Genomic DNA, 22,399 nt, shown 5'->3' with positions numbered 1-22,399 from the left:
AGTTTCAGATGATCCCTTTAAGTATAACAAGAATATTATAGGACTTTGAAGGCTTGAAAGCACTAATTGTTGATGTCCTATAAAAAAATGATCATTTCAATACACTGACACAACAGTCTTTTACCACACATGATTTTACACTTAACATTTGCATCATTAAATCTTAACATTCATTCAAATACATAAGGTAATGCAAGTTTTTTCACTTGTATTAGTGCTCTGTTTGACTCAAAGAAACTTTAGTTTTCAGCAGCAGAATGTACATATTTTAATTCTTTGGTGATTCATACCCAAGGAAACCTGATGCAATCCTTTCATTTTTAATTAAATTGCACACTCTTATGTCAGGTCTATCATTAATATGTATATGCTCTTTAAAAAAAAAAAAAGCAGCAGACTTTCGTGCTTAGACTCTGAGTGTATAAAAACCCAGGGTTTGCTTTGTTTGGGGTTCCTCCTTAGAGGCACCAGCTTGAACTGTTATTTTGTTATTTACTTATTGCACCAAGATTAAGCTATTTTAAGGATCGGGACATCTGAGACTGCTGTGGGAAACCTGGGGTCGAGCAGGTAAGAAAACCTGGTCTGATTATGTGAGTGTGGGGTATGTAGCCGAAATGGGGCCTTGGTCTTCTCTCAGGTGGTGCAAGTGTGACTGGCAGAGTGGCTCCTGGATGGTCAGACAAGGAAGTTTCCTTAGGAGTTTTGTCTTCCCCCAAAAATCTCTTCTGTTTTAAACTGTTATTAATCTGTTTTTGCATTCCTTTCCCATGAAAAGTTTGTTAAGTTTAAGTAGAGTGCACAAAGAAGAATCCATTGTAGTGCCAAGACAACATGAAAAGGTAAGATGTGACCAAGGACTCAGAGGTTTTAAAAAGGTTTACTACCATCTTAAAAAATCCTCAGACTTTGCTTTTACAAAAAAAGGGTAATTGTGTCCATGTTTTATCACTGAAAACTGTCAGTCACACATCAACAGAAACAAGCAGAGACTTCCTAGGCCTCTGATAATTTAATGGTATAAGGCAGAGGATGATCATATTCACACTAAATGCTTGTTTTAGTAATTTCGCTCCTTAATACTCTTCAGTTGACTCTGTGGTACTCATAGGTTAATTTGAATTTAAGGGTATAAAGGGATACAAATAAGAACATAGTTTTATTTATTGTTTTCATTCCTGTGTGGTCCTTTTAAAAGACTGAACCTTTTGGGAAGGATGTCAAAGCATGTTTTTTCTTCATAACTGGACACTTTCCTTGAGAGTTTTGGCCCCAAAAATCTCAGCATCAAGCTGCCTCGCAGCCCTTGTTGTTCTGGATATCATGAGATATGGCCATACATGGAAATCTTCTCTGCTGTCAGTAGGTGAGGAGGATGTACCCCTTTCCCCGAGTCTGCGTTTAGGTGTTTTGGTATTATATTGCTAATTATTTAGTTATTAGGCAGTTGAATCTTTGTAGGCATGAAAGCAGTGTTTGTAAAGTAATACAATTTGTTCCATGAATAGCAGTCTGCCTTAGCAATCAAAATCTGTGACCACATTTCTTCTCATTTTGAAGTCTTATTGGGAGATTTTTCAGGTATTAGAACTGCACTTTCAGACCTGTCTGCGATCTGGTTTAAACTGTCTTTGGGATTCTCTCTTTTTGTGAAATCCTGACTGCTGACAACAGGTACATTCAGATGGAAAAGAAATTTCATTTGCCCCTGAAATAAATCCCGTATGTATTCAAAAGACACCTTTCTCTGAGACTATCAATCAGAAAGTCATGTAGGAAAGAGTTCATACATCACTAAATTAACATGATGTTCTGTTCTGAAAATATTGATGTTGAATATTAAATATATAATAAAATAACAGAAAAAAAGTTGGCTTGATTTCTACACGTGTAACCAGAATCTTTCCCACAAAGAAAACTGAGATATACATTGTTAATTTTATAGTGACAGATATAACATATATCTATGTCTTTTGGAAACATCTGGAAAAGCAAAGGAATTGTGGGAAATTGTGAGAAACAATTGTTGCTTTTGACTCATGTTAGACTCAAAAGATACTATAGGAAAGAACCGTAGACAGCCTTTACTTAAACCTTTACTTAAAGCAGTTTGCATAATCTACCCCCCCAACCCCACTCAGTTTTGTGAGGTTTCATGGTGGAGGAGGGGTGGTTCTTCATTGAGATGAGAGAAAGAAAAAGATAACCAAGAGTTCATAGGAACTTCACTTTCATAAAATATAGCAACCCTCTAAAAAACCCTTTCTTGCATTATCTTTTTTTACTGATATTTCTGTTTCCTTCATATTCTAGGAGAGCATTTTATTTCTCACTGGCTTACACAATGTTCTGAAAAGAAGACAGAAGGCCAAAAGATCACCAGAATATTTCTGCTTTTAAGGAAAAATTTTATTCTGGAGTATCAGACATGTGCATAAGACAATGCAGATCACCATTTTTTTTTTTTCTTGGAAGTGCTTGACATTTCTGTCTCAGAAACATAAAATGTGCATGTGTGAATGAGTGCAGTGATATTACATTAAATAGAATCATAGAGAACAGAGTTGAACTATTTGTGGATTACATATAATAGTTTCATTTTCCTTAGGTTTATCTATTAGAGAGAGTAAAAAATTTGAAAAATAATAAAAATCATGACCTAAACCTTCTCATTCATGGCAACATTTTGCCATTAAAATAGATGGATTGCAGTTGTTTGACATCTCTAATGACTCATGACCATGCCCAAGAGACTGCAAGCATGCTGACCCAGTATATCATGCTATCCAAGAAGAAAAGGATACATGAAGAAAATACCTACTTGAATTTCATTTGAGTGAGGGCATCTGGCTTCCAACAATAGAGAACTACAGTAACTGTGACTCTATAGCGTTGTCCAAATGTAATTTTAAGACATGACGGTCCCCAGCTAGTGCCAAAAACTAGTTCTGTACAGAACGTCTATTTGTTGTAGATGAAATCAACTCTTTCTTTGACTTATTTCCTTTAACCACTGTGAGAAACAGTCACCCACTTTAGCACCAATTACCTCACGTGGGAGAAGTATGGGAAACATTAGGAAAAACTCTCTAACTAGATGTCAATGCCTGAATTAAATTACTTGGGAAATAAACGGGGTATTTCAAACACTGGTGATTTTTTAGTTTTGGTTGTTTGTTTTTTTTAGGAACTTATTAACTAAAACCATTCCCTGACAGGTTTTTTAACTAAGAAGTACTGAATGCCTTCAAATGGTATTTAGAGAGATGATGAGGTTAAGGAAGCTATTGCACCACATCGTGGTGGTGAACTGTGAGTATTTGGCTGAACTCAGTGACTCTATGAGCCTGACTAATTCCCAAGAGTCAGACTTTTGAACAGTCCTCACCTCCTTTGTCCACAGAAAAACATTTTATTTACCCATATCATATTACAGCATATCATATTACATAGCATGCAACAGAGTGACTGATGTATGGATGATACTCCCAACGTCGTGCTAAACTGATGAAGCTAATACATGTAAGAGATTTGTAGACTTTGACTGCACAGCTGGCCAAGCGTTAACAGAAAACTTCTAATTGTGGCAGTGAGAGAAGGGACCAAGAACCAGAGGTAAGCCAGCAGCAGACCCCTGTGACATGAAAAACTACAAATTACCTAAGTTTTCAAAGTCAAAATAATTGAATCTTCTATTATCCTGACATCTAGGGTACAAAGACAATTTTTTTTACTGAGAGAATAATTTTAAAATCATGTAAGAACGTATATCTAATACAGGGGCCTTCGGTTTCTTTGCTCCTTTTTCTTACATATAGGGTCACAAGTGGACACAATTCTGAAAAGATACTAGCAGTTCTAAGCATTTTTGGCTAGAATATTAGTGAAATTAGAAGAATAAGTGCACAGACAAACAACTCACAATTCAACTTCTATTCAATGTTTTGGGAGAAGAATTTTTTTGTTTGGTTGATTGGGGTTTTTTTGTTGTTGTTTGGTTCTTTTGGTGTTTTATTTTGGGGGGGTTTTTTTGTATGTAATAACATGAAAATGGTAAGATGTTTTGCTTCTGAAACAATTTTGGGTATACTGTGAACAAATCATGCCTTTCTACACAAATACAACCTGGAACATTTATCAAATGTTTATGTTTTCCATATTAAAGCCTCAAATAGGTACTGAATATATTTATATTGGTTGAGATGTATAAAAATATTTTTAAATTATATAATATTTTATTTAATTATTATTAATAATAATAGTAATAATTCCTTTGAATGTACCATAAATTTTTGACTGTGCATCCTATATGTGGTTTTGAGAAAAAAGAATTCCTCAAAAATGGGGTTAAAATGATTTGCTAGATTTTCCTTTCAGAGATCTTACAAAAGTATGGCTTTTGGGCATGCTGTTAGGATTGAACTTCTTGACTACTTTCTTAGAAATTTATTAAAAATATGAAATCTCTCAAATCACCCTTAAAATGGTATAATTTTAATTTTAATTTCATGTAGATATTGAAGCAAAGAGCTTTCAGTAGATATATGATATCTAAAATATAACACATAATATCTAAAACATAATACATAGGTAATTTCATGTTAATGTCTTCCATTTGCATGATGACACAATCCTACCAGTTTTGCCATTTATGTCACATTTTCGTTCTGGAAATTTGGTTGGAAAATTCAGACCAGAAGAATGTGGGCTGCCTCTTCTGTTGCTGTTATAAAAGACATTTTCCTAAATTAAGAAAATAAATACATTCAATCAATGCTTTCACGATGTCAATATTCTCAAAGAAAAATCTATTTTATTGTAATCCAAAAATGTGTTATAATGTAACCCTTGTCATGTGATTTTATGTCTTTTTTTATAAAAATATTTTAAAAAATAAAATTTTCATATGTTATCTATAGATTCTTCAGATAATGTTTACTACAAAAAGAATTCCTCTTAAGAGGACAATGCAGAAAGCCTGTGTGCCATTGATGAAGTGGATTTAACCCCATAAAACTGGTATAAAGAGAGAGACAAGAGTGAGGGAATGATCTCATAGGAGCTACTACAGACCTACTTTGAATATTTTTAAGCCCTAAAGCAATAGTATCATGTACTTCAATTTAATTTCTCCACACTGCTTTACTTTGATTATTTCAATGAGTGCACTCGACTCATATAAAGATACCAATTTCAAAGGGAAAAGAGAAAATTGTCAGAAAGGAAAATTCCCTCACTTGCAAATACAAATATACTAGCTTTTGGAAAAATGTTTCTGCCATGTTGAACTTTTTTATTACATATAGAGAACAGGAAGTTTGATCAGAGGAGGAGTGGTTTTTCAGGAACTGCCAGTGGGATAGTGCATACAGGTTTACTGTAATTTCAGCTTTCTTTGGTGGACTAAGTATCTGTCTAGAGAGAGGATCTGTCAGAAAATGTAGTGTAAATGTGGTGACTTTCCATTTGGAGACAGCACTTTGTCACTGAAGAAGCCTACATAAACAGTTTACACTGCAAAGTTAGAAAGGATGAAACCTACCCTTGGACAGTTCTGACATACTGGAGTCCCACACTGTGGGTGATCCTTTAGGTTGCTTAAGAAATAGAAGTGTTTCGTGTTGGCTTTATTACTTAGGGTGGGGAATAGTGTCCTCTAGGGCTGAACAATTTGGCCTCTGCTTGTTTTGTGCATATCACATACATCTCTTCCAAAAATATATTGCTTTGACCAGCACTCATCTGATTAAGGTGTAAGTTCCTTGTTCATGGTGCACTGTGTTTAGTTCACAGCATAAGCTTATTTTTGTAGAAAAGATTATACATATATGCAATGCTGTATATTTATATTAAATTCAGAATAATGTGAACATAATGTTTAGTGTATTTTAACATTAATTCTCTTTAAGTAGAATATTTAAAATGTCCATGGTTTTATTCTTGGTATGAAAATGCAGGCAAATAATGTTCAAAACTATTTTGAATCCCACTGATTTGAATCATTGACACCAATGACTGCTCAGCAGTGAGATGGTTATTTAGATGTTAGATGCTATACAAAAACAAAAATTAAAAACCAAAAACAAACCCAAACCAATCCTCAAGCCTTTGAATATTTTTTCTTCTAAAATTTTGAATTTCAGTGAAAATGAATGTAGCTCATGGAGCTTTCACTCCCTGGCACTTCAAATGATTTTGTTTCTGTCTTTTCCCAGTTACACAAAATATGATTGAGTCTATGCCTGGCTTTGAGATGCTGCCAATAGTACCACATTTGATAGCCTTCTGTGCTAGGCCAAGGTAATTGTAATGTTAATGATGAAAATAAATCACAATCAGTGTATGCTCTTTGTGGCATTAGGAAAAAGTCTTTAAATAACAATAGTGGATTTTTTTGCTTTCTTTTGGAAACAAATTAAGCTTGAGTGGAAGATCTCTTAAGATCTCAGTCATCATGTTAATGCAATGAATTGCAGTAAAAAGAACATGTATCAGCTTGTAGTCTCTCCACTGCTTAACCACAAAAGGTTAGACTAATGTTTTCCCAGCACCTTTACTGTGGCATTCTCTGGCTTTTATTCATCAGACCTCTGTTAACATTTTCAGTAGTTTTCCTATTTAATTTGCAAGCGAATTGATGTGTTATTGAATTATTAACATGCTGCTCTTTTTAGAACAGCAAGTTCTTGTTTGCTCTAGGTTAACATTACCCCAGGAGTAATAGTGCAAAAGTAATTATTAGGTTATTAATTTAACAAAGTTTTTTTGATCTAGTTCAATTTTAAGACTAAAGCTATAGACTTCATACTTAATTTTACCACGGGAAAAAAACACCAACAAATCCGGTATAAATCACAGGAAGTAAAAACGCCAGTGGCTTTATAGGAGCAAACATTTTATTGTTAATAACATTTCTAGATAAAAAAGATTTACAGCTCGGTACAACTTCATAATGAAGTTTAAAAGTTTTGTATATTATACATTGCCATATCTACAGGTATGATAGACTGCAGTTCAGGCACACTGGTTATTTGCAGTAGACATGGCGAGAAGGATCTGTGGATGAATTTGTTCAGGGCTCCATGCTGTGACTTATACATTAATCATGAAGCATCATGCTTATGCAAATATGCAGCAGTCTAATTACTCATACAGAGTAGAACATGGAATAATGTTATGAGCTACTGGGCCTCTGGAATATGTTCCTCAGCCAATTTTCAAAAGCAAAGTAGATCGAAGATGCTTTTTTACTTTGGAAAACAAATGTACAATTGTCTTCCTAGTGCTTATTTCATGCTTTCAATTTTTAAAATGAAACTTGACCCCAGTTGGCATGACATTTTCCTAGACACTGAAGAGTAGCTGCAGATATTCTGAATCACTGACAAAGAAAACAAAATGTTCATTCAGAGCCCAGACCAAAAACTTTGAGAATCCTATATTTGGAGAATTTATTCAGTGTGTTTTGTGCATTCTGCCTCATGAAAATGTTGAGGTTGGATTTGGCATTTTCTTCTTGCTACAATATGTGATTAATCAAAATATTCTGATTTTACTTCTGAGAATTCAACGTCTTAAAGATAAATATGCAGAATATTAAGCATTCCACTTTATAATACAAGGTTTCATTGCAGAGATTTGTCCATAAATTACTCTTTAACAAAATTACTATGTGCTTCCTTCTTCCATGAATTTTTTTCAGATTTTCTTCACATCTTTTAGTAAGATTGGATAAAAATTAAATAGTAATTTACTTACTTTTTTTGCAGCTGTTGTAGAGAAAAAGAAATCACTTACAAAACAAGTCACGAGTGTCATGATAAACACAACACAGCACTAAACAATCCTAAAATAACAATACTTTTCACTAAATAAGCTCATCTTGCTTGATCTATGCATTCTTCACCCATTCACAGGTTAGTGTGTAGATCAAATTCCATCTATACACAACAGCGAAACACAGAGTGCCGTTTATGTGTACAAAAATAATTATCTGTGACAACAAAAGCAAATGTCTAAAGACTGCCATAGAAAGATAGAATGAAGACCTTTTAACAAAGGTTCCAATATGCTTAGAAATACCTGAAGATACTCCCTGCTGTGGCGGCCTGTGATGCAAGGAGGTTTTAGTGGAAATTGATGTTCCAGCTGCAGTAGAGCATCAAATAAAAGCTAAAGAGTGGAAATTTTAGATGGTAAGCAAGAGATTTGTCCTTTTTAAAAGATATAAGAAAGAGGGTATGAAAGTGTGAGATTTTGTGATTTTTAAGTTGCAGAGGACACATCATCATCTGAATATCATATCACAGGATGATGAGGAGGCTGTCAGTCTTCTTCCTGTCCAGTAGAGGATTATTGGAGCCCCTTACAAAGAAAAGTATTATATATTTTGTTGTATCTCTCTATCAGTAAGGTAGCACCAGAGGTGACTTAAAAGAGGGTTTTAGGGTGAGATTTGGCTGTTTGGGGGTTCCTGTGGCCATGAACACCTAAGCGCTGCCTTTTGGGGAGTCAGAAGCCCTCGGCAGGCAAACAGGTGAGCAGAGAACGATGCCAAGAGCAATCAGGGCAGAGTTAAACGGCTCCAGAGAGGGTGTGGAACAGAGGTGTGGCACGTCAGTGAGGACATTTGCACAGCAGGACAAGCAGGAAGGTCTCCTCTCTGACCATCTGGGAGCAGCCAATAGAGGCAACAAACAGACTCAGAAAGCAGGTAAGGTAGAGTAATGAGATCCTTTCAGCACGAGTCTTTTTAGTTTAAGCTTCCTCATTTATGATGTTGACACACCATACAACTTGATCCCCTGTATCTGGTGGAGTCACTGAACCAGCCATGTCAGAGGCCTCCAGCCAGCCAGATCTGTTGATGGCAGATGCAGCTCTCCAGGTCACAGGTTGCCAGGAGTGCCTGATGCCTCTTGTGAGGCTGGGACAAACATTTATTTTGCAGAGGGTGTACCATGGTTGAAGAGCTGTGTTGCCATGTGAAGGAGCTTCAGGAAGAAGACGCTACAGCCTCAAGACTCTTGGAAGTCTTGAACCTCCATTGTAGTGGAGAAGCAGGTGAACTCTACAGTGTAATTAGTCAAAGGAATGTTAGTCAAGGGTCTGTTAAAGATGAAAGCTGGAAGTGGATCACCGCACGTGCCAGGAGGAAGGTTCCTACTCCTCAAAATTTGACAGGTAGGAGTGGTGCCTTCCGCAAAAGCTATGAGGCTGTGGAACTAAAAGGCCAGACAACTGATGAGATGGGCTAAGGTCCTTCTGGGATAGTGGGATCTTCTAAAACAACACAACCTGTACCTCACATGAAGACCTCCTCTGTTAAGAGGAACAGAAGGGTAGTTGTAATAGGTGACTCCCTTTTAAGGGGAATGAAGGGCCCAATATGCAGACCAGACTCAACTCACAGGGAAGTCTGCTGTCTTCCAGGGGCTCAGATAATGAAGCAGTCTTCCTATATCCTATTGAAATAAGTAAAACAAGAAGGGTGAAATTCCTTAATTTTGAAGTCTACAGAACAATTTTTTATCAGCTTCACTCTTTAACATAGATATTCAACAAGCTAAAGTTACTAAAATTGACTTTTGATTTGGCTAAGGTCAGTATTTCTTTGTATAAAAAGCATCTGAAATAATTAGGAAAGGGAAATAAAAGTGAATTCTGAAGTGTGGTGACCACCTTCTCTCATACATGAGCATCAAGTTTTTCCAGTATGGCTGTTGTAGGTAGGTCTAAAAAGATAAAAGCTAAAACAGCAAACAAACAAGTCCTATACTTTTAAAAATTGTTATTTTATTTTAGTGTAGTTTAAAACATATCTCAGCATTTTTCAAGTATTTGTCAACCTTTCAAGTAATTACCTAAATAAACATATCAAACATTCAAATTTTCTGTTTGTTTCTTTTGTATGTCATACAGTCATCCTCTCTGGAAGACTGCAGTTAAGATATTTAAGAAATTTAATTTTAAGAAATGTTGAAATCAGGGCATGTCCAAGAGCACAAATTCTTTATATGTATGTTTTCATTTTGAGCCTGCATGCTTGATTTGGGGCTAAAAACGGAAATAAAGTGAAAAATTACAATGTTGTTGAATCTCAGTGTTGTGTATTATGCATGTCAAATATTTGCACAGACAGATGTATTTTTCCAGAACATTCTTTAAATAAAAGAAAAAACAGCGCTGGTATAGCTGCTCACTTGAGAGAAATTGGAGATGAAGAGAGAAACATACACAGTGCCAGCAGAGAGTAAAACAGAGACGTAACTTTTAAAAGACCTTGTGCAAGTATCCACGAATCCCTTCAGGAAATCTTAAAAATATATTAATGGAAAAAATTCTTCTTAGCTTTGCCTTTTTTCAATTCTTAGTCACAGTCATATAAAAGTAATATCTTTCTTAGGGAAGTGGCTACATCCTATGGCAAACAGTGATGCTTTTGGAAGAAAATTCCACTCATTCTTTACTGGAAACATTAGTTATATGCACAGTTGTCAATAGTATCCAGAACTAAACCCATTTAATGCCTCTAGTACTTTATAAACATCCTGAATCTTGTTTTCCCATTTATATTTAGTTTAATCATTATCTTTTGCTCTGACCACTGCACATTTTGTCATTCACATGTCACTTCACATTTTCCCATTTAAGTTTTCGGGGACGAAAAGTGCTCCCTGATTTCCTCTAGGATCTGAGTGCTGTCAGTAAGTGCTTATGGCAGTCAGGAACTCTGCCTCTTAGTGCAGGTCTGGATATGATGAGGGAACAACCTCCTGTACAGCCAGAGGGAACAATTTATGATGTCATCTCTTAAATTTCAGCTCTGAGACAAAAAGGTGAGTTCCACAAAGACACTCATCACCTGCAAATTAGCAGAGTGAAATCTGGAATTGTCATTGTGTCAAGTAAATCATTCTTTCTTCTTGACTTGCAGGATGAGCAAGCTATATAGTATATTGAAATTCTCTTTAATTACTCTTAGCAGATCTAAAAAAAGAACTAAATTTTAATTGAAAAGCACAAAATTAAGACAGTGTAATAAGAAAATAAGGACTAATTAAAAAAGCCCTTAATATTATGGCAAATCTTATGCTTTCAGAACCCAGGATAAGGGTACTCTAACTTCACAGGCCTATCACTTAATTACCCAATAAAGTTAAAATTGAGATTAAAATCCTATAACCTAAATAATAAAATGAAAATACTAATTGAAAATCTTGGCTTTCTTGAGCAATATTTTGACCTTCACAATTTGAATAAACAAATACTCAATACCTAGAATAAATGTGGTTGGTAGAATATTTAATGATTAAAACCTTTTTTCAGCATTTGATTATGAGAGGACTAAACGGAAAACTAAGATAACAGTAAAAATAATTCTGAAATATCTTAGATAGTTTCTTTCTTTTTAATAAAAAATAAATTGAAAATATGTTACAAATGCCTCTCTTTTTTTGCCCTAGAAACTCTCTGAAAAATAGTGTCTTTTTGCATAATCATAATCATTAGAGAATTTTATAAATTTGAATTTGTTAAAAATGCAAGAATATTTTAAAATTACCCCCTTTTTAATTAATCGAATATACTTTATTTTACTCTTAAATGTAGAAAATCTCCTTTCTTTTTATTTAGAAAAATAAATTTCAAAGCATAAACCCTATTCCAAACTGAAGAATATCAGCAGTAGTACTTTTGCTAGAAGTTTTAGCACTGCTATTTGGACTGAGGCTATTTTATTTTTACCTTAAAATGAGTTTTGCATGTCTCTTAATCTTTAGAACAGTTTTCCTGAAATATCTTTACCTGACAACCCTTGCATCTATGTTAGGATGATCTCCTTGGCTCCTCTGACACAAAAGTGGAGTACAACATATTCTAGTAAGCTGACTTGAATCTTGTCCGACATAGGCTTCAATCTTCACAAGAAATATATTAATCCAGCAGTAATAGTACCTAAACTAAGCCTCCTGACACCAAAGCAGCACTTAGCTGACTGGTGACATGTTCAAAGTTCTTGAAACAGAATGGCATTTTGGAAATGTATTATGAGTGTCAGAACATTTATTTTCTGAAATGCATGGCTAAATCCTCCAATTCATCTCCATGTCTTGTAAGAAATGTTCATGTTTTTCTATTTGCCTTCTTCAAAAAGCGGTACAAGGTTTAATGTTGATCATAGTCCTATGATCTCTTTCAAAATCTGGTTTCTCAAGTACATTAACCACTTGGATTTTTGAAGCATGACTACATTTTAAACAATGAGGTTCAAAAGCCTGCATAGCAAGAAGGACTTTTCAGAAGATTTGGGCATTATTTGACAGATATCTCCAGTTTGTCTCTGTATATCTATTGAAAGGAGGTGTGTGAATTATATCGACAATAAAATCTTAGTATTTCTGAGCTCATAAAGTTTAGCTTTGCCTTATACAACACATAATTTCATTTTTGCCTTAATCCCTGCAATCTACATCAGCTAATCCTTAGGTATTCACCTTACCTTCTCAAAGACTGAAGACATCAGTCCTCCTCAAACCAGAAAAATTTAGAAAACTTGTGAAAGAAGAAACAATACCACAAGCTGATCAAGTGACTTCACATATATCTGTTCCTTTTATTCGGAGAAGAAGTGTAGCTTTTTAAAACAGAAATTTGATTAATAGCAAGTTGCAGAAAAATATAACTTTTTAAAAATCTAGACAAATTTGCTTCTCAGTCTTTTAAAAGCATCAGAAATGGTAGCTTAAACCTTTTGAAGTGGTGAGAAAGCGAGACCATTAACTTCTTCGTGTCTATAAATTGGCTGCTAAGAATAAATTCCCATGCAGTCTATTCTTTAAATATATTCAAACAACTTGTGTATCAGTGAATAGGGTTGACATTTTAATTTGTTTAGAGTGTCAGGTGCAATTCTTGCTCATTTGGGACTAATTTCTAAAATCTTGACATGACAGGTTGGGTGGAGCTTTGAGCAATCTGTTCTGGTAGAAGGTGTCGCTGCCCATGGCAGGGGGATTAGACATAAATGATCTTTAAGGTGCCTTCAACCCAAACAGTCCTATGATTCTATCCTTTTAAAATATTAGGTCAACTTTTATGAAACTCAGCCTGAATTACTTTTGCAGAATTAGGTTAGTAATACTGCTTTTACTGCTCTCATAGATTACTGTCTTTATGAATTAAGTTTCTCTGAGTAGGAACGTCCAGTTGTCATAAACTGTCACAATACTCTTGTAATTGAGTGGAAAATAGCTTCCTTGCTTGGAGAAAAGGTGAAGAGCAACAAAAAAATCAGTAAACTCTCTTGTCTTACTGACATGCTAGTATTACTACCCCTTCAGTGATTAACTTTTTATATCTCATTACATACCGCTAAAAGTAATTAACTCTAGAGGTATCTTTAAGGGATTACACACCTAGATTACCTACAGGTAATCTATCTGTGTAATCTGCAGCTTCTTATTCTGGTACAAGATTATTTTAGTAATGTAGTCGACGGCCTTTATCTTCCAGGAGGTGTACACTGAACTGAACAGTTTCAAATCCTGAGGGGGATCTTGAGGTGATCTGTGACCTCATACTTTTTTGATGCATGTTGAAAAGTAAAGTAAACTTGCGTTGTGTAATTTATGTATTTTATTAAAAGGATAACAAAGATACATAAACTTAGCTGTATTAATCTAAATTTACTAAGACTACTTATTTCCATTTGGCTTGTGAGAGACCAAATGCTAGCTCAGAAAAGTTGTAAATCATCTTACCTATTTTATGCTTTTATCTTTTCCTGAAGGCTCATGCATCTTCTTGAACTCTCTTCAGGTCACATAGTAAAGCATCTTGTCTTCTCTGAAAGTGTATATCAGCTATATATTTTCTCCTTATATCTTACTATTTAATGTTATTGACACTCTTTTTCATTACTCTTTCCATGAAAATAAAATAAAATAATTACGGGGAAAAAAAAAAGAAATCCTGCAGTCTTAATATTGAATTCCTTCTGAAGGACTGCACAGCACTCCGAAGTATCAACCTCTTCTCCCAGTTTTGTATCATAACGAAACTTGCTGAGGAGGCACTCTACCCATTCATCCAAGTCTTTTGTGAACAATTTCAGTAGTACTGGCCTCTGTATTGACTCCTGTGGGACTCTACTAGTTACTAGCCTCTAACGAGACTCTGTGCTATCAGTCACAGCCCTCTGGGGTCTGCCGTTCAGCCAGTTCTCAATCCACCTCAGTCTGCTCATCCAGCCTACACTTCCTGAACTTGTCTAATGCAGGGTACTGTTAAGTCCATATCCTCATAATTCCATTAATTAATTTTCTCATTGAAGATAAATTTCTTCTTGCTGCAGAAGGAAAAGGGCAAGGATGAGGATGCTGGCCATGGTGTGACTTGGATTATCTGTGGAAGACTAGTTTACAGATGTAAATGATCTATGTCTCAAGAGGCCTTAGAAAATAACTCTGCTTATCAGGGAAAGAGTGAGAGTTGTTGATTCAGAACAGGGTCTGCCTTTTTTTGAAGAAATCATTCCCTCTTTCATAGAGCTTCTCCTTAAAAAATCCAGCACTGCCCTTTACTCTCATGAGTATTTTTCCTCTGTAAAGAAAGTTACTGTAGAGGAACAGCCAGCTGCCTAGGATTACAGATTACAGCAGAAATCTCCTGCATTAGACAGGTCACTCATCATGGCCCCTGACACTGCTGTTTCTCAGAGGTCTTTCTGTTTCAGTTTAGTGTTAAGGATGCATCCTTTTAAGTATGCTACACTGTATTAATATCTCCATTTTTTTATATATTTTTTGCTGTTATTTATGTTGCTCTTTGGAAGACATGTCAGCCTCTTCTTCCTATTTGAAAATATTAGTATCCATAATTTACTCAAATAGAATAAATCACTGCCACTTTATTACTTTATTTTACTTTTTTAGAGTCCAGTCCAGAAGTTTTAAGTCAAATGATTTTTATTTGGGGTCAGGGTTTGCTAGTTCTATAAACATTACCTTGTGTCTTATCATCTCACCATTTTCTCTTGATGGAGGGAATAAAACAAAACTGTGAAGTCTTAATAGAAAGGTTTGTAATGAAAAGAATACACTTCCTCTTGAAGCTGGACATAACTGATAATTAAAATAGTGCAAGGATTCTTCTTTATTTAAAATATGCCTGTCTGTCAGTCTCTAAAATTACTTTTATTCCAACTCAATAAATTCACATATTAGCAGTAAACATTATCTGAATCCATTTGTAAAACTTATGTAAAATACAATTAACTGTTTACCTTTTCTTTACATGCAGAATTCCAACCCTTTGGTTTAAATCTGTATTACAATGGCAATGTTACCAAGCATGCTGTTAGTTAAAGACAAACACATTCTTGTAATCAAGATATATTTGAAAGGTTTAGCAACATTCTTTTTTAAACATATTTTAATAGGTGCTCCGCATTTTAAATTATTTCTTTTGAAAACTGGATTACTGCAAAATCTTCCCATGACCTTTCAGATGTGCAGCTTGCAAAGTCCCTGAAGTGATGCAGCAATAGCCATTGCACTGTTACAAATCTCCTTTGCAATTATAATGCTATCTGTGTATGCATTGGAACTGTTGACAAAACCACCTTACAATTTTCTAGAATGCCCATTTAATCATAAACATTCCACAGTCCTGCAGTAGTTATTTAGATGTATTGGGGTTTTTTTGTTTGGTTTGTTTTTTTTTTTCCTCATAGTCCTAAATTAGTTGATTCTTAAAATATTGATTTAGGCCCTTAGGGTTGCACAGTGATCTCACCCATGCTTGATGAAAACTGAATTATAGATAAGCTCCCCCCCTTACTGGAATAGAATAGCTTAGATGTTCAAAGAAAAGTTGACGACCCATTAATTTTAAAATTGAAAAATTTACTTCTTAGAACTTCTAGAATTTCATAATACTTAAGGCACTCTAAGTTGGACAAAGTTAGCCACAAAAATATTTGAGCATGCTATCTTCTAAAGAATTCAAAATTACCTTTTATGCAATTTTTCATATGACTAACAATAGTAATCTTTGCTCAAATCAGAAAAACATACCTTGTATTTTATAAAACAAAACTATCGGTCATGATAAAAGAGTTTATTTGTTGTTCTAAATTTTCAGTAATTACAGTTAATTTGAAAACCACAAATAGGAAGATCTAAGAGAATACTGAAATGGAATATTGCTAACATTCTATTAATATTAAGTGCCTTGTTCATTTACAATGTATTTGAATGTAATTTGTATATTTATTAATATTTTACTGACAATATCCAAAATAAAAAGATATAAAGTATGTTTAAGGTAAAAAAAAACAAATTATAGTCTAAATTTATTGTATCAATAATTGGGTAACATGAACATAACATGTAAGTCATGACAATTAGATGTAACTGCCTCATGTATATGAAAAAGGACTGATGTATTTCACTTGTGTACATGTTGAATTTATGTGGTATTAGAAATACAGAATTAACTAAAGTAGTACAAAGTGAAGAATTCAATCCTTTGATGACACGATAATGTTAAAGATAAGGAATATGGAAAGGAAAGCCATATAGGAAAGGAGATTTGTATATGACGAGGGAAAGATCCTCTTTTTCCAAAAAGAAATTACCAGATATGCAAGGGAAAGATGTCACACTGATGTTTGATCTGTGAATTAGAATTTCAATTTGCCTGAAATTGCCACAAGAGACTTGTAAGAGCAGTTTCTCAGTTTGTGTGAACGCTATGTCATAATCCTAAGAATCAAGTAATTTACCCTATATTTTGTAAAAAAATCCCCAAACTGTGATTCTTTGGAGATGTTTTATTTCAGGGTACAAACTCTGAGCATTAGATTGCATTGAGATAATCACTGAACAGGAAGAAATAGGTAACTGCGGTAAATTTCTTTTTTATGTTTCCTTTTAGGCCAGATATGCTGCATATCCTTCCTAGCATTGTGCCATAATTCTTCCAACAGTAGAATTAGGGTGGGTGTTTTTTGCAAGAAAATATATACCAGAGAGGGCATCTTGAATCTTGCCTTTTTTTTCCTTAATCTAAAGTTTAAGCTATGAATAGATCTACTGCAATATGAACAATCTATGCAGGAGAAAGGAGATGGGGAAGAAGGCAGTTCTATCACTGTTAGCTTCTTCATGACCTCCAGGTTAAAACTACCAGTATGCTAACACTATAATTAATATATTATATATATACTTTAACAGAGTTTACATGCAACAAAGTTAAATCTTAACTGACTGAGACATGTGGGAGCTGGTGGTATAGACAGCAGCATGGGAATCATTAAGAGGGACTACAGAGACCTAGGAGAGGTGGTAAAGGGCTCCGGAGCTCCAGTACTTTTTTGTCAATCCTTTGGGTCAAATGAAAGGCATCCAACATGGCCAAACAAATCCGGCAGGTTAACAACTAGTTAGAACAATGGTGCCATAGTCAAGGTTTTGGTTACACAGACTGTTGGACTCATTTTGCCAAACCTGATCTGCTGGGGCCTGATGGGGTTCATCTGACAAAGGGGGGAAAAAATATCTTTGGTTGGGGACTTGTCAGGCTGGTAAAGGGGGCTTCAAACTAGATTTGTTGAGAGGAGGCCACCTATCCAAGCCAATCCTGCCAGTCAGATGCCAATACCTGTAATGGATGCCTGGAAGAGTGCAAAGGCATTTCAGATACTCCAGTCAGCAAGTCAGCTTTATCCAGAGCCTGACTCGGATGCCTATACACAAATGCACATAGTATAGGGAACAAACAAAAGGAAATAGAAACATACACACGCCTGCATAGATGTAATATCCGTGGAATCGCAGAGATGTGGTGGGATGGCTTCTATGACGAGCATTCGAATGGAAGGTTTTAGGCTTTTTACGAAAGACAGGTTAGGGAGATGACAAGGGCATGTAGCCCTCCATACCAATGACTGCCTGGAGTGTATGGAACTCTGCCTGGTGAAGGATGAGGAACCAGTTGAGAGCTTGTGGGTTAAGATCCAAGGGAGTTTAGGGACAGGAGATGTTATAATGGGGATCTGCTACAGGATGCCCAATCAAGGAAATGGTATGGATGAAGCCCTCTACAGTCAGATAGGAGCAGCTTCACATTCACAAGCCCTGGTACTCATGGCGGATTTCAACCACCCTGACATCTGTTGGAAGGAGAAAACATCAAGGCACAAGCAATCCTGGAGGTTCCTCAAATGTGTCAACAATACCTTCCTCACACAAGGGATTGAGAAACCAACAAGGAGTGGTGCCATGGTGGACCTTGTGCTCACCATCAGGGAGGAGCTGATGGGGAATGTAGTGCTCCAAGGCAGCCTTGGCAGCTGTGACCACAAAAGGGTGGAATCCTAGATCCTCAGGGCAGTGAGAAGGACTCATAGCAAGCTCACTGCCCTGGACTTCACTAGAGCAGACTTTGGCCTCCTCAAGGACCAGGAGGTCCTGGTAGAGTCCCATGGGATAAAGATCTGGAGAAAAGAGGGACCCTGGATGCTGTCTGATATTCAAGGATCACCTCCTCCAACCTTAGGAGGAAACTGGGCAAAAATGCCAGGAGGCTTCCATGGATGGATAAGAAGCTGATGAGAAAACTCAGAGCCAAAAAAAAAGCTTTCAGAAGGTAGAAATGAGAACAGGTAGATTGGGAAGAATACAGGGAAATTGTACAGGAACCTAGGGATAAAGTTAGGGAAGCCAAGGCCCAGTTAGAGTCTAGCCAGGTATATCAATGACAATAGGAAGGGTTTCTATAGACATATTGTAAACAAAAGAAAGGCTAGGGATAATGTGTGCCCTCATACAAAACACCTACCACATAAGTTGTATTTACACTGTGTAGCAATTCTTGTCCTTCATCTCAAAGTAACATATAATGCTAAAGAAAACTATTAAGCCGTAGCAAAGAAAGTATGGTGATACCATAGCACAAAGCTAGACCTAGACTAATTAGTTATGCAGAAGATAATCTGTCCTTAGAAGGACCATGCTATCATAACTATATTTTTTCTTGAACCCAAATATCTACCAAATAGTTCAAAGGAAAATGTATGTTTTATTATCCAGTGTAGATATGAATTACCTTGTTGCATTTGCACACACTGGTCGAATATGTGCAAAACCTTCAAAACTCAGACCACAATGCAAACAAAAAAGGATTTATGTAAGGTTTTGCAAGAAAAGACTTAAAAGGGAACATGTGGAAATATGAAGTGTAATGTGTACACATACATCATGGTGAACTTTGACTGATAGATTTTTCTCCCTGCAGGCAAAAAAAAAAGTCATTAACTTATGTTTCGCTGGGCAATAATGTGTTTATCCTGTGGCTGTCATGGCTGTCATGATCAAGGACAAAATTCTAGATTCGTGCATTTTTCCACTGTTCTTTGTTCACAGATTCATACGTCTGCCCATGGTTTCAGGTAAAGCAGTAGCAGCGTTATTTAACTAACTTGCTATATCATGTTGTTGGGCTTCTAGTCCAGAAATTAATGAGTACTTCTCAAAGTGAAATTCTTACAGACAGATCTGATAGGCTATTTCTTTAAAGTCATTTTAATAAATCAGAAAAAGGATCCAGTAACTGTACATGTTTTATATATACAAAAAAAGCTGATAAACTTTTCCCATATATATATTGGATTTATTATATTTCTCCAAAACAATTTGACAAGCACTGAATTATACTCCCTTTCAGAATCCAAAAGAACTTTAGTAATAAAAGTAGAAAAGTTGCTGCTGAAATTCATTTTCTTATAGATTTATAAGAAAACTGAAAACTGCTTTGATGTCTTTTGCATTCCCTTGCCATTTTAAAAAAAGAAAGAAAAAAAAAAAGAAAAAAAAGATAAAAGATAAAAGAACTTCTATTAAATTTAACAACACTCTTCTCCTCTTCCCCTGCTTCGAACCTTATTTATCTTTTATGAGGCCTGGGCATTTTGCCATAATAAAACTGCATAATATACTAGAATTCTATAATCATTTAGTGGTTTCTCCTTTTTTTACCCTAACAACTCACTGTGGCATTGACCCTGCCATTTAAGAATTTGATTTGAATGGATCAAAACTTTAAGTAGTACAGCATGTAGTTCAATATTCAAAGCAGTGAACTTGGACAATTAAGGTACCTAATTTTCAGAGAGATTGCTAGCTCCACTTGCTGCTAACAGCATTCCTTGCAGCTTAGTTTTGCCTAAAAATAGTAACTGGGATATATATCTTTTCAGAAGTTGTGGAAAGAAAATATTAAGAAATATTAGAAAATGTATAAACATGCTACATATCCTTGAATTTATTAGATTTTCTTTTGTTATTGATTTCCATTGCATGGTTTTCCACAATAAAATTATTAATTTCTAGTGAATCAAAGAACTTCTGATTATATCACAACTGAGGTCTTATTTTTTTCAGATTTCTGAGAATATAGACCTCTTTTACCATCTTATCCTACTTTCTTTCATTTAAAGGCATTCCATTGTCACTGAGAAGTGGATCGAATGTAGTTATGGACAAAATTATTGATGATTTTGATTGAGTTGAAGCAAACTATTAAAGGGGAGGTTTTTATTCTGGTTTTGTTTGAATTTTCTCTTAATGTAGGCATCAGTAATGAAATTACCTACTCAGAGAATCTGTCCAGAGCTCTTTTAAAAAGGCTGGAGTAAAAAAATAAACATTTGGAGTGAATGATCCTAATGAAAAGAAGTAAATTATTTCCAGTGAACAATTTCCTGAAATCTCCTTTTTTTCCAAGGACGATAACTGGAGTTAAGTTCTTCTGCCTTCACCAGAGTGTTTAATTTTTGATTACAAGAAACCCTCCCATTTTATCATTTTGTCTTTAATGCAAACATGAGAGTTTTGCAAGTTATTTTAGCTGAATTACAGTATAACTCATTGAAACATTTATAAGAAACATAAACATCTGTATTCTAGACAGAAATATAAACGTAGGTTATAATTGCATTCATACTGCTCAAAAGCTATTCCTCTGCTCAAAAGCAAAGGAAAGAAGAGCAATATCTGAAGGATATTGTGGATACTGTCTTGAGAATTTTGAGCTTTAACTGTCTCTGGTAACCTGATATTGTATTTCTGCATTCATCAACTGAAACTACACAGCAGTTTAAAACTGTGAAAAAGAAAACAAATAATATGATACAGAAAGAAACCTGAGATACATTTCTCTTGAATATGTTGAATGTGTAGTTTTGAAGGTCCAGTCAAGACAGTGGCTGGCAGATTAATTACCATTACCTGCTTCCCAGATAGACAGAAAATGCTAAACTGAAGACTGCAAACAGAATAAAGTTTGGTACACTGTGACATAAGACATAAGGGAACAAGACTTTGGGAGGGAGTCAGATCTGTGTAGATTTCTTCTTAAGGACGTTACTCTCTGAAGAAAACACCTTCTGTGCTCTAATATTTGAGCCTTGGTTTTCTGAGTCAGCCCACCAACATTCACATTGAATGTTTTAATAGATGTTGTGCAACTCTATTCTAACTTTGAGAGAAAATCCACCTAGGAATTCTAAGGCATTTTTGTTAATACAGTGTCTTTTTTAAACTTCTTCTGTATTATATTTCCTGAGTTCCTAAATTCTCTGTTTTAAAACTGTGCAAGTGACATCAAGTAATCACAGGTTGCAATGTAGCATACAATGAAAGAGAAGTGAGATTTTATACCTATCTTTTTCTCTCTGTCAAAGATTTGAGCAGTGATGGTAAATTATCTCACACTAAATAGTAAACAGAAGTTTAAAGTCTGCTCTGGCAATTACAGTGCTAATCTGAGAAATGTGATGCCTACTTTAAGTTCCCTGATGTTCTGTAGACTTTCTCTGTGACCTTGAACAAATCACCTAATGGAATTTTTCTTGCCTACATATAGTAGTCTGAAAACCAGGGAGACAGAACAACCAAGTTACCTAGATTAATCTAGATGTATCTAACCACTGGAGGATAATGCAAGCAGGCAACTTCTTCCATCTTTTTTAGGATAGGACAAATCACCTTTAGAAATAATCTCTCTTTCCTACAAGTAGTTTTGATAGATTCTTAAAGTGAGGTGAGGCTTATCCCACTTTTAATCTTCCTATGCTTCAATTCTCCGTACACCTGAACTATGAGCATAATGAAATTTCTTTTCCCTTTTAGGTTATTATGAAAAGAGCAAAGCATGCAGCATTGAAATAATGTAAGAATGGGATGATCACAGACATGTATAAGACTGGTATGCCCATCAGGATAAGAAAATCCAAAGGCTTTATAACTCCAATCCTAGTATTTTGCTTAACTCAATTCTAGCACTCTTAAAATCAACTTTAATCAGAATAGTATCCCAGCTGACACCACCTGGGTTC

At 35.2% G+C, this 22,399-nt stretch overlaps 1 long non-coding RNA gene across 2 annotated transcripts in view; it reads left to right on the top strand.

The window, feature by feature from the left end:
- Positions 1-396: 396 nt before the first annotated feature.
- LOC135415960 (uncharacterized) overlaps positions 397-22,399 on the top strand; it is a 38,546-nt gene continuing 16,543 nt past the window's right edge. For both annotated transcript variants that reach the window (XR_010431367.1, XR_010431366.1), the window contains exon 1: positions 397-8,713. This is a non-coding gene — a long non-coding RNA (uncharacterized LOC135415960). The remainder of the gene's footprint in view (positions 8,714-22,399) is intronic.

This window comes from Pseudopipra pipra, chromosome 6 (assembly GCF_036250125.1).
Source record: "Pseudopipra pipra isolate bDixPip1 chromosome 6, bDixPip1.hap1, whole genome shotgun sequence".
NCBI lineage: Eukaryota > Metazoa > Chordata > Aves > Passeriformes > Pipridae > Pseudopipra > Pseudopipra pipra.
The sequence above is the reverse complement of the archived record's forward strand: the minus strand, read 5'-3'. Positions and strand labels throughout refer to the sequence as shown.